The following is a 16,384-nucleotide window of genomic DNA, read 5'->3' on the forward strand; positions in this document are numbered from 1 at the left end:
TGTTTACATATCCCTCTATTTCAATATGCATGCCTATACCGGTATCTTTGGCGCTTCAGTGTATTATCCTTTTGTTAATGATTACGCATTTTGCAATGTTATACGTCCATAAAGACAATGTAAATATTTTACCATTATTCTAATTTTGGCGCACGAAACGCTAATGTTAACGGTTTCTGTCTCCTTAAGTTTGCCAATGTAGTTAAATATACCGATTTCTTTACGATCCTTAACATTGCTACTTATAGTAAAAAAATGGCATTTATTTGAATTATGTATTACAAGATTTTAAACATAGCTGCAGCAGCAACTGTTAAAATTCTTCACAATAAAGGATGGCAGCCAAAAACAGTTGCAGGATAGAATTTTTTTATTAAAATTCTTGACCAAGGTTTCGGTTCATATAAATATACCTTCATCAGAAGTAAATCTTCCTGAATAGAAAGACACATTCATTAGAAAAGCCATATCAACGAAAGTGAGAAACAGAAGCTTAAATAACGGTGAAATTGCTAAAGTAATACAGGCACACAATCCTTAGTACTTACTAAAATTACATCATGCACTGGAGAATAATAAAACAATTATGCCAAAAGGCGTCGTCAGTAATTAAAATATCATCTCCATTTGTACAACATGTGTAATGGGCACAGGATCAAAGCGAACAGTTTAACAATGTTACTTCGCCTATGAACTGTTGAGACACGAGTGTGAAGGCACTAAGGCAGATTGTTTCGCCGAGAGAGGGCACTTGCATGTGCCAGACTCGCGCATATTACAATCCATAAATACATACATAAGCGCATCAAAAATTATTAAAGGTTGTGTTAATTCAAACTTTGTCTTAATAAATAAAGCGTATCACGCCAATTAAAGACATTTATGTAAACTAGAAATATAGAACCAAATTTACCTGTGTCCTAGTGTCAAACGGATAAAGCTTGCGCTTGGAACATCTAACGAGAGAGGGCACTACTGTAATGCGCGAGAGTCTCGCGTAACGTAGGCAGTGAAATACATACTAGCGAAACAACCAAAATGTAATAATAAAACGAAACCATCTGTCTGTATGAATAAAACATAGTAGTCATTTAACCACACATACACATTGAAATTCATAATTAACAAACATCACAATATGTAGATCCCAACAAGACAGGAAAAGCGCATTTCACCGGCATCAACAAGCAAGAAAATAACTCCTAGTCAGCCAGACTATATTACATTAAGGCAATGAGGGGTGCTGCTGCCAGCCCGCCCCGATGGGGAATTGAAATACAATAAAGAAAAAAAAAAAAAGAAATGAGGGGTTTGAAACTGTCTAAAAATATTTTGTTTCGAAGCTGCACCTGTTCATTAAGAACAAAACCATCTTTTAGAGACAGATGCTTGAAAATCTCTAATTCTTCGAGCAAGTCTAGTTTGTCACCTTTATCAGCTTCATGAAGCAGCTCTACGTCATCCAGTTCACTTGGCGTGTGCTGTAAGAGCCATAGATGTTCAGCAAAGGTGGAATTATATACGTTTTCCCCATTTTTACCTAACCTGTGTTCTTTATACCTAACTTTAATGGGTCTACCTGTCTGCCCTATGTAATAGTTTGGGCAGTCGTTACAAGTAATTTTGTATACACCGGACTTAGTGCTGAGTTCTTCTCGTGCTCCAATATTATGAATTACTCTACGTTTGAGGCTATTATTTACGGAAAAAGCAACTCTATAACCGTATTGTTTCTGTAAAAGTCTTTTAATCTTATATGAAATGTTCCCTAAAAATGGAATAGAAATAAAGTTATTACTCTCATAGTTTTTTGCCCTGTTATCTCCTAAAGTAGAAAATTTTACAGCTGTTTTTTTCTTAGCAATTTGGTCAATTAATTTAGGGTCGTATCCATTGTTAGTAGCTATTGATTTTAATAAAAATATTTCATTTTCAAAACAATTCTGTGCTAAAGGTGTGCTCACAGCGCGATGAACTGCAGAATGAAAAAAGGCGATCTTGTGAGTTTGAGGATGACAGGAATCTGCTGGAATAATATTATCAGAAAAAGTTTCTTTACGGAAAATGTCGAAGGTAATAGTGTTACCCGATAACTTAAGTTTGGCTTTTTTCGAAGAAAATGGTATATTTGAAATTGAGCAGGATCATACCCCTACGTTACAAAAGCAAATTAGAGATACGTTAAGAAGAAGTAAACATCTTATGAAAGAGTTTCAAAAGAAAACCTTAATTAACATGAACCCTAGAGCACCTACGCTTAGAAGTCAGTTTAAAGTACACAAAAGTCAACACCCAGTTCGTCCCATTGTTATTGGAATAAAGAGCCCACATCACAAATTAGCGAGATTTTTACACACTAAAATTAAAGAAGCCTTTGTTTTTGGAAACAATTACTCTGTTAAAAATAGTGCTGAGGTAATAAACAAGCTAAAATCAATAGAGATCACTTCTTCCTCTCGTTTCGTTTGTTTTGACGTCGTAAGTTTATACACTAATGTTCCAGTGGATATCACTCATAAGATTATTGAAGGTAACATTCGACAACATAAAACTTTAAGTGAGCTACAGTTGTCGGAACTTATGTCACTACTGCAGGTTGTACTAGATTACAATTACTTTCAGTTTAATGGTAAAATGTATGAGCAACCATTCGGCTTAGCCATGGGTTGCCCGTTAGCTGGCATCTTTGCTGACATCTTTATGAATGCACTAGAAGAAAATTTCTTCAAAAACAACCCTACGTTAGGCAATAAGATTTCTTTTTATGCTCGTTATGTTGATGATATACTCATACTATTTCAAGGGTGTGACCAAGATCTACAACAACTGTTTCATGTTTTCAACAGTTTCCACGAGAAAATGAAATTTACAAAAGAGATACAAAATAACGAGAGAGAACTCAATTTTCTTGATTTGAAACTTAAGTTATCGGGTAACACTATTAGCTTCGACATTTTCCGTAAAGAAACTTTTTCTGATAATATTATTCCAGCAGATTCCTGTCATCCTCAAACTCACAAGATCGCCTTTTTCATTCTGCAGTTCATAGCGCTGTGAGCACACCTTTAGCACAGAATTGTTTTGAAAATGAAATATTTTTATTAAAATCAATAGCTACTAACAATGGATACGACCCTAAATTAATTGACCAAATTGCTAAGAAGAAAACAGCTGTAAAATTTTCTACTTTAGGAGATAACAGGGCAAAAAACTATGAGAGTAATAACTTTATTTCTATTCCATTTTTAGGGAACGTTTCATATAAGATTAAAAGACTTTTACAGAAACAATACGGTTGTAGAGTTGCTTTTTCCGTAAATAATAGCCTCAAACGTAGAGTAATTCATAATATTGGAGCACGAGAAGAACTCAGCACTAAGTCCGGTGTATACAAAATTACTTGTAACGACTGCCCAAACTATTACATAGGGCAGACAGGTAGACCCATTAAAGCTAGGTATAAAGAACACAGGTTAGGTAAAAATGGGGAAAACGTATATAATTCCACCTTTGCTGAACATCTATGGCTCTTACAGCACACGCCAAGTGAACTGGATGACGTAGAGCTGCTTCATGAAGCTGATAAAGGTGACAAACTAGACTTGCTCGAAGAATTAGAGATTTTCAAGCATCTGTCTCTAAAAGATGGTTTTGTTCTTAATGAACAGGTGCAGCTTCGAAACAAAAATTTTTTAGACAGTTTCAAACCCCTCATTTCTTTTTTTTTTTTTCTTTATTGTATTTCAATTCCCCATCGGGGCGGGCTGGCAGCAGCACCCCTCATTGCCTTAATGTAATATAGTCTGGCTGACTAGGAGTTATTTTCTTGCTTGTTGATGCCGGTGAAATGCGCTTTTCCTGTCTTGTTGGGATCTACATATTGTGATGTTTGTTAATTATGAATTTCAATGTGTATGTGTGGTTAAATGACTACTATGTTTTATTCATACAGACAGATGGTTTCGTTTTATTATTACATTTTGGTTGTTTCGCTAGTATGTATTTCACTGCCTACGTTACGCGAGACTCTCGCGCATTACAGTAGTGCCCTCTCTCGTTAGATGTTCCAAGCGCAAGCTTTATCCGTTTGACACTAGGACACAGGTAAATTTGGTTCTATATTTCTAGTTTACATAAATGTCTTTAATTGGCGTGATACGCTTTATTTATTAAGACAAAGTTTGAATTAACACAACCTTTAATAATTTTTGATGCGCTTATGTATGTATTTATGGATTGTAATATGCGCGAGTCTGGCACATGCAAGTGCCCTCTCTCGGCGAAACAATCTGCCTTAGTGCCTTCACACTCGTGTCTCAACAGTTCATAGGCGAAGTAACATCGTTAAACTGTTCGCTTTGATCCTGTGCCCATTACACATGTTGTACAAATGGAGATGATATTTTAATTACTGACGACGCCTTTTGGCATAATTGTTTTATTATTCTCCAGTGCATGATGTAATTTTAGTAAGTACTAAGGATTGTGTGCCTGTATTACTTTAGCAATTTCACCGTTATTTAAGCTTCTGTTTCTCACTTTCGTTGATATGGCTTTTCTAATGAATGTGTCTTTCTATTCAGGAAGATTTACTTCTGATGAAGGTATATTTATATGTACCGAAACCTTGGTCAAGAATTTTAATAAAAAAATTCTATCCTGCAACTGTTTTTGGCTGCCATCCTTTATTGTGAATTATGTATTACGTTATTCAGTTAGCTATCCATGAATAAACATAATAAATAAAGTTTATCAATGTGCAGCCGAGTCCCCTTTTTTTCCTAATCTTAATTTTATTACGTTGCAGCTTAAGTTCGTAGCGTTTTTCCCTAAGTTTAATGAACAGTTACCTTATAATAGAGGCTTTTGTCATCGATTATATATTCTCCTTCACTATTTTGAACCGCCTAACAACGCAGGGGTGACGTATCGATTCCGCGACTGCAGAAATCCGTGGTTTTGAGGCGAAGAACTCGTCGAGCGATGTTCGGAGCACATTTTCATCCGGAAAGGAAGTCCCTTGAAGATTGTTCAATAGAGAGCGGCAATGGTGAAAATCTGAGCGCGCAAGATCAGGTGAATAGTTTGGGTGCGGAATGACTTCCCAGCCGTCGTGTAGTGTTTTGTGTCAGTCTAGCAGAATGAGGGTGGATATTATCGTCGTGAAGTATCAATTCCCGTAGTCTTACTGCTCGTTGTCCTAGGATTGCGTCTGCATTGCATCTTATTTGTTGACAATAAATTTCTGCTGTGATGGTTACACCCGAGAGAAGCAATTCACAGTACACCGCACCGTCGCTGTTCCACAAGACGCTAACAATATCTTTTTTGGATGTGCGTAAGACTTTTTGCTGGAAGTTGCTGCTTTGTTTGGGCTCAAGTATTCTTTCCTTTCGCTTATGTTGTCTTAAAGATACCATTTATCGTCACCAGTAACGATACAGGAGCAGAGAAGCACATATGGCCACCCACAGATTTTTTGTGATTTTTCGCTTAGAGTATGCGGAATCCATACGCCCAATTTCTGAACCTTCACCGTCGCTTGCAAATGCCTCACGAAGGTGGAATGCTCACAGTTCATTTGCTAGTTCTTCAGTACAATGAAATGGAAGAATTTATACGATCTTCATCAAACTCCAAATGTCTTCCTGAACATGGAGACTCAGTAATGTCAAAACTATTCTCCTTAGCCGGCCGTTGTGGCCACGCGGTTCTAGGTGCTTTAGTACGGAACCGCGCGACCGCTACGGTCGCAGGTTCGAATCCTGCCTCGGGCATGGATGTGTGTGATGTCCTTAGGTTAGTTATGTTTACGTAATTCTAAGTTCTAGGGGACTGATGATCTCAGGTGTTAAGTCCCAAAGTGCTCAGAGCCATTTGAACCACATCCTTCTTAAAACGAGAAAACCATTTTCTTGCCGTGTTCTGTACAATGACATTATCCTCACACACGGAGCAAATGTTTCTGGATGCTTCCGCTGCTGTTGCCCTTCTATTGAACTCAAACAGAAGACTACGTCGGAAACGTTCCGATTCCTCCACTTGGCACTACGTTTTCTAGCGTCCACAGTTCGACCCACTATCTCAGAACGACAAAAGGACAATATGTAAACTCAACTAGCAGTAATGGACTAGAAATAAAAAATGACTAACAACAAATAAACCCATATGAATCGGAATACCAACACGCAAAACAAAAACGCTACCAATTTACGCAATAACCAAATAGCAACAAATACTGTATTCATTAGACCAATCTTATAACGTTCTTTCCTTTGTAAAATTTAAAGCATATGGATTTTCAGTTTTATGTAATACAACATATGACTACCTTGGAACCCAGCTTCCCTCACTTTCTCCACCACCCCTAGCCCTTACCTTAGATTTCCGTTTTATATTCGTCGTATCAGTCTTGTTTTGGTATATTTGTAATGACGGATTCTATGGTCTTTGTTGTAGTCCTTATTTTTTAATGTGTTTTGTTTGTTAAACTTTTTTATATCTGTGATCAGTCGATCGCATCAGCGCTACATTGGGCTACCATCCACGGCACCCTGTTTTTTTCTATTTTTTCGTTTTTTTCAGCTTCTACGTAACGTCATATTTGCTCTTTCAGCAGTACTTTGAACTTGGTTACTTGTACGTGATGTCATACCGTGTGCATAAAGCCGCGTATCTCTTTTGGCATGTTAACTGTAATTCATGTTATTTTGTCAATTTAGTCTTTGTTAACTATTTTAAATAACTGTGTAACTTAAGACTTTTGTAGCTTTTCTGTAGATATTCTGAAGATAAGTTCACTCGGAAAGCGTAAATATTGTTGAGTTACTGAACATCAAGTGACTAAATTATTCCCCAGCGACCACAACAGAAGTGTAGAAACAAAAAAAAATTTCAAATCCAGTTCTTAGGTCAGTTACCTCGCAAATAAACTAAAAGCAACACATTCGCACACAGCACAGTGTGCTATAAACCTTTCTGCAAAATTATTTTCGACAGTCTACATGTGTCTACAAGATAGTACTGGCTCTTTTGAACGCGTATTCAAAAAACGGTCGGTGAGCACGCGGCAAAATTAGGAATATTATCACTCATTACTTCTGTAAAATCTTCGAAACTTACAGCAGACATATAGAAAACGTTTTGAGTGACATGATGGAGCCCCGCGTTCAGGAGGAGAAATTTCTTCTTTTAATTGACTAGTGAGAATAATAACTCAATTCACAATAATGGAAGAAGAATTGCCGTCGCGCAGTATTAAAGAGATTCTCCCGATATGCACTCCGCTAGAGTAAACATATGATGTTTATTTTTATCGTCAGGTATATGACAAAATTCAAAAGTGCTCTTATCTCACCCAGAGAGAAAAAGAAACATCTCGAAAAGACTGCATCAAAATATATTCCACAGTACATCACCAGCTATCCTCCCCAATATATTGTGTTACGCGTGGTTTGCTGAAAAACCGTGCGATGAGAGCAAACCTTTTAGGAATATAACCCATGTTAGTTCTTCTATATAAACCTTAAAACGTCCTGGTAATGCAGTGTTCATAATTTGATAATTTGTGTAAGTTGCCGAGAAAATTCATGGTACCTGTTTTTACGATAATGTCACTACAATACGTGTAAATCATCAACTTTAAAGTAATAAAAGTTTTTAGTTTTTTATACGAAGTTCTTGTATACACCTTATGATCTCTTGCTAGAAATTGATATACAATCTCAAATTTTGCTCTACTTCTTTTTTCATGCCTTTTATAAAAAATATATCAAATACAATTTCGGTTTCTCTGCGGTATAAGTAATGTCAAAACTGAAAATTTAAAGAAAACGGTTTCCGTTTAGGTACTCGACCGTTCTGTGCTCATCTCGCTGCGCCAACCGCTGCCTGGAAACTACGTTGACGTAAATGGTTCACGCTTCATCTCACCTGCGCAAGAAATAGTATTTTTCCCAAACTATCCGTCATCTGGAACTACAACTTGCCACCTTGTTCTGACCAAGCCATGCATATACCGTAAATTAGGACGAAATCGGTGATGATGAGCAAGCGCTGTCCCCTTGTATGAAAATTATCAGTGAATAACCTCCGGGATTGTGTCGGTGGAGTTTCTGTACAGATTTTTTATTAATTTAATCACTGTTCTTATTTAATGAAGATGAACGTAGCTCTAGTTTCACTTTCTCTTTCATCTTTCAGTTTACTCCCATAAAAAATAGAAACTGAATTATCAAGCAATGAACATTATGCCATACGTAGCTTTCTCCCTGGATCGCTGTACAAATTTTCCATTTTCTTTTTCGTTCTGTTGGGTCTTGCAGCGTAGCATATGTCGGTATAAGGCATAATGGAAATGAATGCTCCAAACCAGCTGCAATAAGTTACTACGTATTTTAATATTTTACACGACAGGCCTGTTTCGGCTTATTGCCATTGTTAGGTGACGTCTAATTGGAAGTGACGACCTTATTGCATCCGTAGTAAAGTCTTTCCGCCATGTCTCGGTAAGTATAATAGTCCTTCTAGTTATCGAAACGTAAAAAAAGGTTTCTGTCACATATTTTGACAGTTCTTTAGTTTATGTATAGTGAATATATAATACAGTAAAACATACAGCATCATAGTAAAGAAATGTCAAAATATATGAGAAAGACGAATTTTTATATTTCGATCACTACAAGAACTGTTATACAACCGAGACATGAGAGGAAAAGTTTACTATAGATGCAATGTGGTCGTCACTTCCAATTAGACGTCACCTAATAATGGCAATAAGCCGATACAGGCCTGTCGCGTAAAATATTAAAAAACCTATTAACTTATTGTAGCTGGCTTAGAGCATTCATTTCCATAAATTTTCCAGCGCTCATAATTAATTTCTGTAACGTATCTGACTTCAAACACGGTTTCAGAAAATGAATTGAAATTTTGCGCCGGGCATCAGCTACACTGCTGTCGCTGATGTCACGACAAACAAACGACTACACTAAGGTACCTAAAGGTGGTCCCGAAACGCATATTGGCAAAATAAAATGTGAAAAGTTAGAGACTGTTGTATTTAATTGTATAATTTACTGTTATTTAGCTAGTTTTCATATACAGGCGTGTGTTCGCCTCTTTGAAATATCATTGCGGATAAAAATTACTTCTGTAGGAAAATGAAATGCCTCCAGCCGTCCTTATGACATTTATTGTGTAGTTACCAGTTTCGGCGCTTCAATGCGACATCTTTAGGCCTTAGCTTACTCTGAAGGAGCTGCCACGATCCATATACACGATGTATTAGTGGCCAACATAGCAGTTTTACGCTGACTATCGGTAACTGTGATGTTGGGTCTCCAACCATCAACTGTCTGCAGGACAGTACTTCCGTGTATCTGATTTCGCTGCCGCCAGCTTGGCATGACAGTTATTCCTATATTCACAGCCGCCTTGACTAGGGCACAGGCAGCAGTATATTTTACCGTTGAAATAAAATGAAGTGTACGATTATTCGTGCAGAGTGATGGCTAGCATGATATTGGCAGTGTAATAGTGGTTTCGAGTCTTTGTCTTCCGTATATGGGTGGAATTTTAAATCGGTTGACGTTTCTCCTGATTACTCCGAAATTCTTAACTGTATATCATATTTGGTGACGCTACAGAGGGCACCATTGTCTAGCATCGTTCGTAAGTTAGTGACGTTCTTTTAATTTGACTAACAAGGGGAAGGCCTCAGACACGGCCAACCGATTCGGCTCAAATTTGGCAGGTCTCTTGTGTACAATCTAAAACGAAGGAATCTAAGATACTTTGGGTCAACACCCCCGCGTTTATGAGAAAATTTCCCCTAAAGGTTATGGCGAGCAATCGACTTAAAATTGGCGGGATCGATAGATAATTGTAAATAGAGGATTTTTCATCATCAAATATGGGGTCCGAAGACGCATACCTTTCCAGAAATCGAGGTAAGAAACTTTTACAACTGCCGCTTCTATACACACATGGTAAACGCTTTTCGCCGACAGAACCGATAGCGCAACGGCCAAGGTGGGACTCGGAGAACCTGGGTTCGAATCTCGAAGAAACCTAGCCGATGTTCTTCTTTCCGTTTGTATTTTTCCATATCTCAATTGATAGGGATAGGAGGGTTAATAAGGTAAGTAAATCTATAAGGAATGATAATAATAAGGTAGGCCAATAAATTTCTCAAACCTCTTGGGATAGTAAACAACTAAAATGTTTCTACAGGTCACTTTAAAATGGCTCTTCCAGTAACTGTTACGTGTCCTCACTTTTCTTCGAACAACTAGATGAATGGTACTTGTTATATAAAGATTCGAAACAAATGTACTCACGGCACCAAGAACATTTAATGAATTGAATCTTTCCACAGCTATACTGTTCCTTCTGAAGAGTCGGTGGAAAACAAACTTGGTTTACATTTTAAAATATGTCTTTTTCGGGAATTAATTTTGATGCGTACCGCACATACGATATCGTTGCCTGGAAAATCGGTGGTTATGAATTATTCTGTGAATAGTTATTGCAACCGTGCGGTTGTGCAATTCTCGCTGGGTTTTCAGAAGCACACTGCAATTCTGAAACCTGGAAATAAAGTTTTAACCTGGCGATAGAAGTAAACATCACACGGCTGGCAGACAGGTGTGCAGTTTGGCGGTATTAATTTTACTGTGTACGTCTGCTGACCCTCGCCATCAATAAACATTGTGTCATATATTGTAGTATAATTTGTCCACTCCTGGAAATCCAGTATTAGACAAAACTTGTTATCAGAAACGTATGGTTTTAAAAAATTCTCAAGAAATTTTCTGTAAATCGCATTCGTCAGTTTCCCGGATTTGGAGCAGGTAATGTAAACATTTTTCAACGACTGACCTCTTCTGTAATCCGAGGACCAAATGTAACATTTGTTTCTTGTAAACACAGGAAATCCTTAGGGAACACTTTTCCAGAGGCTGTGATGGCATATTGCGCCGTGTACGAATGTGTCAGTTTGTTTTTACTACCAACTGCGACAAGGGTTCGTTTTTCTCCCGTATGCGATAACATGCGTCGAATGTTCACCCGATACTAAATGGTTCAAATGGCTCTGAGCACTATGGGACTTAACATCTATGGTCATCAGTCCCCTAGAACTTAGAACTACTTAAACCTAACTAACCTAAGGACAGCACACAACACCCAGCCATCACGAGGCAGAGAAAATCCCTAACCCCGCCGGGAATCGAACCCGGGAACCCGGGCGTGGGAAGCGAGAAAGCTACCGCACGACCACGAGATGCGGGCCCACCCGATAATCACATCCTGTTTGATCGGCGTTGATCACGTAATCACGATTAAAACCGGTCATAAGTGACGCTGTTTGCGTGCTAAAAAGAGCCGCCACTTTCCGTGTATCTTCTATATTTTGATATTTTGTACCTCCTTATGAGAGACGTTTTTAATGACCTGCCGTTGACGAATTTTACAGTCCGATTTGAAATTTCTTGCCCGAGATAATGATGCAGCAAACGTAAAATCCTTGTTGGCCGTATATTGAAGCGCTACACCTGCAGCCCACTCCTGAAGTAGTCTCTCGTTGTTACATTCTCGTTACGACAACGAGATTCTACAAATCGTCGTATGTCCACTTACTTACTTATCGCTTGGTATTTGTCGTATCCTGTCCCTCCTTTAACGATATCACCTTCCCACAATTTCAAGTCCTTCTTCCTTTTCAGGACTGTTGTTGCCTCATGCTTTTGCAGTGTTTGTAAGTTCCAATTTGGATGATTCCTGACAAGCGCTACCGCCTTAACATTTACTTCAAGGGGTATAGCGCCGTAGTTGAATCGTTTAGTAACCGGTTCGTAATAGTCATCGGGAACAGATGAAGCACATATTCCCAGTGACGTGGAGATTTCCAAAGTGTTACGACCATTTTGCGATTCACTAGTCGGAATATCTTCTGCTTCGTCTTTATGGTATAGTACTTCAGTATCAACAAAAGTCATTTCGTTTGTCAGCTCCAAAAGTCGCTCGACGATATCCGCTCCTATCAATCTGGAACGCCGAGAAAGAGAACTGCCTGCTTGCGGTAGTGCATTGATAATGCATCTGTCTTGCAACACTTTTACAAATCAAAACACAGCGTCGTTAACTCACCGCTTGCCACCGTCTGTGACAGGCTCCCAACTATATATTTCAGCGATAGTCGAAGGGCGTACATCCTCCATTATTCAGATTATGCACCTGAAAGGTATGACACAACTAAGAATAACTAGTTACTACGGAATAAACAGACGAGGAAATTACTACAAACTACATACAGTACTCGTCACATGTTACTTACGGAAGAACACTGTATTCATTCTCAAAACGTATTTCATTCGGCGCATTAACGATGGAAAAATCACTACATGTATCCGCGAGGTTCGCGGCAGCCTGGTGACGGAAAACAACTCTTTCCGATTGACTTCTATAAGGCTCGTGCTGGACACCTTCAGTTTTCCAGGTTCACAACTATAATATGACGAAGAGGCAACCGGGACAACATTAACTCTCCCCGCCTGCATTCTGTCCCGTGCCTCACTGTAAACAAGCGTCGCGCAGTTCAAAAAATGGTTCTGAGCACTATGGGACTCAACATCTGAGGTCATCAGTCCCCTAAACTTAGAAGTACTTAAACCTATGGACATCACACACATCCATGCCCGAGGCACGATTCGAACCTGCGACAGTAGCAGCAGCGTGGTTCCGGACTGGAGCGCCTAGAACCGCTCGGCTATCGCGGCCGGCGTCGCGCAGTTGGCTATCTGTGATCCCTCGTGAGGAATTCGCAGCACTCTTACTCGGAGTTGTTTTCATGTAAAAAGGCTTAAAAGTTTAATATTTTACTAACTCACGGCTTTTGGAAAATTAGTTTGCCTATCTTATTATCATCATTCCTTATTGATTTACTTACCTTATTAACCCTCCTATCCCTATCAATTGAGATATGGAAAAATACAGACGAAAAGAATAACATCTGCTAGGTTTCTTCGAGATTCTAACCCTGGTTTTCCGATTCCCAGCCAGTTATCTTGGCCGTTGCGCTATCATCGCTGTCGGCGAAAAGGGTTTACCATGTGGGTACAGAAGCGGCAGTTGTAAAAGTTTCTCTCCTCGATTTCTGGAAAGGTTTGTGTTTGCGGACCCCATACCTGATTATGAAAAATGCTCTAATTACAATTATCTATCGATCCCTCCAATTTTGAGTAGATTGCTCCCTTTAGGGGTGATTTTCTCAAAATTGAGGGAGTGTTGACCCAAAAATCTTAGAGTCCTTCGTTTTAGGTAGTACACAAGCGACCTGCCAAATTTGAGCCGAATCGGTTGGCCGTGTCTGAGGCCTTCCCCTTGTAAGAGAATCGCAAACAGAGTGCAACATGATTAGAGATTCAGCACTACCTTTTATTCCAATAGGTAAATAATAATTCTTCATTCTATTGTACATGTATCTGACTTAGTCCACAGATCTCAACCGCTCGTAACCACGACAAGCTATAAAAGTCTTATATTATGGAGATAGATAAATAAAGATGAGCGGCTGGAGTAGGAAGTACAATTTATTTCCGTGAAGAGATCAGGAAGGAAACTAGGGTAGTAATCTTATTACTAAGGTCATATTAGAGAGCAAACTGGAAGTAAGGATAACTTTTGTTCATTTGGAATGTATCTTTCCCATTGCAAATTAAAAATACGCTGCTGGGAAAAAACTAGTACACCACTTTAAAGGTTTTCAATTCATTCAAGATTTATTGTTGCAACAGTGCGTATGGAGTACATGAAATGATTACATTTACAGATCAATAGCACAAGCGGTTCTGAATACCAGGGGCAACCCATGATGAAACATCCATATTAGTACGTAGTGTAGCTTTACGCAGTGTAGCTTCCACGGGCGGCCATGTAGTCGATCGTACAGATGCTGAATACTGTCCTGGGATACGTTGTGCCACACCTGCTCGACCTGTTCACGTACTTCTATAGCAGCTGCTGACTGACACTCGATTGCCGGCCGAAGTGGCCGTACGGTTAAAGGCGCTGCAGTCTGGAACCGCGAGACCGCTACGGTCGCAGGTTCGAATCCTGCCTCGGGCATGGATGTTTGTGATGTCCTTAGGTTAGTTAGGTTTAACTAGTTCTAAGTTCTAGGGGACTAATGTCCTCAGCAGTTGAGTCCCATAGTGCTCAGAGCCATTTGAACCATTTTGACACTCGATTCACTTTACGTTCCATTATTTGTCAAACGTGCTCGATTGGAGAGAAGTCCGAAGATCATGCTGGCCAGGGAAGTTCGCTTCACGTCTGGCAGAGCACGTCGAGTTTCACGGGCAGTATGTGGGCGCGCATTATCGTATTGCAACAACACATCAATTTGCTGTTGCAAGAAAGGCAAAAGAACGAATCTAACAACATCCTGCACGTACGTAGTGCTGGTTAGCGTCTCCTCCAGGAACACCAAAGGTGAACGAGTGTTGTTGCTTATCGCACCCGGGACTGTAAGGCCTGCGGTGGGACAAGTGTCTCTTGGAGAAATGCACTTTACGAAACAGCGCTCGCCAGTTCTACGTCATACGTGCAAACGACCATCATTTGCACGCAATCAGAATCTCCCTTCATCCCTGAAGACCACGGCTAGCCATTCCATCTTCCAAGTGGTCCTCTGACTGCACCAGTCGAGCAATGCACGCCCATTCTGTGGTGTGAGTCGACGAAGGGCTAGAGTCGTGGGTGCCCGTAGTCCACTGCTAACAATCGTTTCGCAACCGTTCGTGTTGACACGTCTGGACTCACAAACTCTCTTATCTATGCTGTGGTAACTGTACATTCTGCCACTTCCACCCTTAGAATATTACGATCCTGGCGGGCTTCTGTGATGCAAAGGGCGTCCAGGGTGTCAGAATGTTCATATACCCACTTATACCAACCTCATTGTACAACTAGCGCATCACGTCCAACGTGTATGGCAATTCTCCGAAAGGACCATCCCACCACTCGGAAGACCACCATTTGACCCCTTTCTAATTTGCTCACTTGACCATAGGAAGCACGAGTGCATCTCTGTGGCATGGTTGCCTTCTTGCTTCACACGTTTGCACCATACTGAATCTTCGACTATGGACATTCCTTATTAAAGGGTAAACGTAGATGTTGCTGGTAGCTATGCCACAGCGCTATCTGTTAGCTGAAGACAATGAAACCGTTATCAGTACATTTACTATCCTCCAGGTGGCATATACCGACATCGGATCAAAATCGACCTCGACTTTTCAGATACATGAATTTTTTTTTGTCTATGTTTTACAGTGTGAATATTCTCATTCACTGGCTCATACACTTCTGCTGTTTGCACTTACGTTCAGGTTGTGCTGTTTAACTCTTGCACTATCTTGCGTTAAATTTCAGGAGACTATAGACTCCTGCAGCGTTGTAAACAACATCAATGACAGGCACGTGTGTGTGTGTACGTGCTGTTCATGGACCATTTTATGTGTACAGTAATAAACTTAAACGGACTGCCTCCATCGTGTTTTTCTGTCTAGCACTACCTTATGGTTGTCTGGTTGGACAACTAACAGAGGCAGGTAACTCGTGCTGAAAGAACTGTATCACGTGACAAATATTCTATTTCTGTTACAGGCATCCCGGCTTGACTTCCTGCCCGAGATGAACGTCTGACGGCTGGCGGTTATCAGTCAACAACAATTCTATTCAGTTCTACAAGGTAAGAATGCGCTACAGCTGAATTTAAGTAGTCTTTATCTTGTACGTACTTTTATTAATAGAATTTACAAAATCAAATAACTCACAACGGCATTTCCTTGAGGGATAACGCAATTGCGAAGGAACTACCGTTTCTCTGCCCCAGTCCTGTGCACGCCTAATTGTCAACCATGCCTATTAAATCTCACTGGTTGTGGGTCCTACACAAAATATTTTACTTGTCATTCATGCTTAAATATTCTTCCCCAGTGACGTCTCTGGCTCTCTTTATAGATAATAACATGCACATTCCTTTATTTTCAATTACAGGCTCCTTTTAAAATTATATTGCATAGTGATATTACGTAAATATGTACAGGCATATAACAAGCATCGTGTACATTTAGCTTCCTCGACTATGCATATATATTTCTAAACCAATTTATTTCATTGTAGACGAACCATGCTACAGTGTACAGTCTCTCCGATGTCTATCTCATCTTTGGCAACAACTTAGATTATGCACATTATGCTGTCGACATCCTATATCCTTCTCGTAACCATTCGTACTTATAATCACTTAAGAAAAAGAACTAGAACAGAGCTGAAAATTCCAATATGACAATAAATACGCACTTGGAGCCCTACCTTC

The 16,384-nt window shown here is 39.5% G+C and overlaps 1 protein-coding gene across 1 annotated transcript in view; it reads left to right on the forward strand.

Annotated features, from left to right (window-relative positions):
• Nucleotides 1-16,384, forward strand: part of LOC126456513 (probable G-protein coupled receptor 179) — a 1,523,402-nt gene that overhangs the window by 951,778 nt on the left and 555,240 nt on the right. The window contains exon 4 of the mRNA XM_050092263.1: nt 15,670-15,754. The gene's annotated coding sequence lies outside the window, so the exon portion shown is untranslated. The remainder of the gene's footprint in view (nt 1-15,669; nt 15,755-16,384) is intronic.

The sequence above is a fragment of the Schistocerca serialis genome, chromosome 2 (genome assembly GCF_023864345.2).
Source record: "Schistocerca serialis cubense isolate TAMUIC-IGC-003099 chromosome 2, iqSchSeri2.2, whole genome shotgun sequence".
In the NCBI taxonomy this organism is placed as follows: Eukaryota; Metazoa; Arthropoda; class Insecta; order Orthoptera; family Acrididae; genus Schistocerca; species Schistocerca serialis.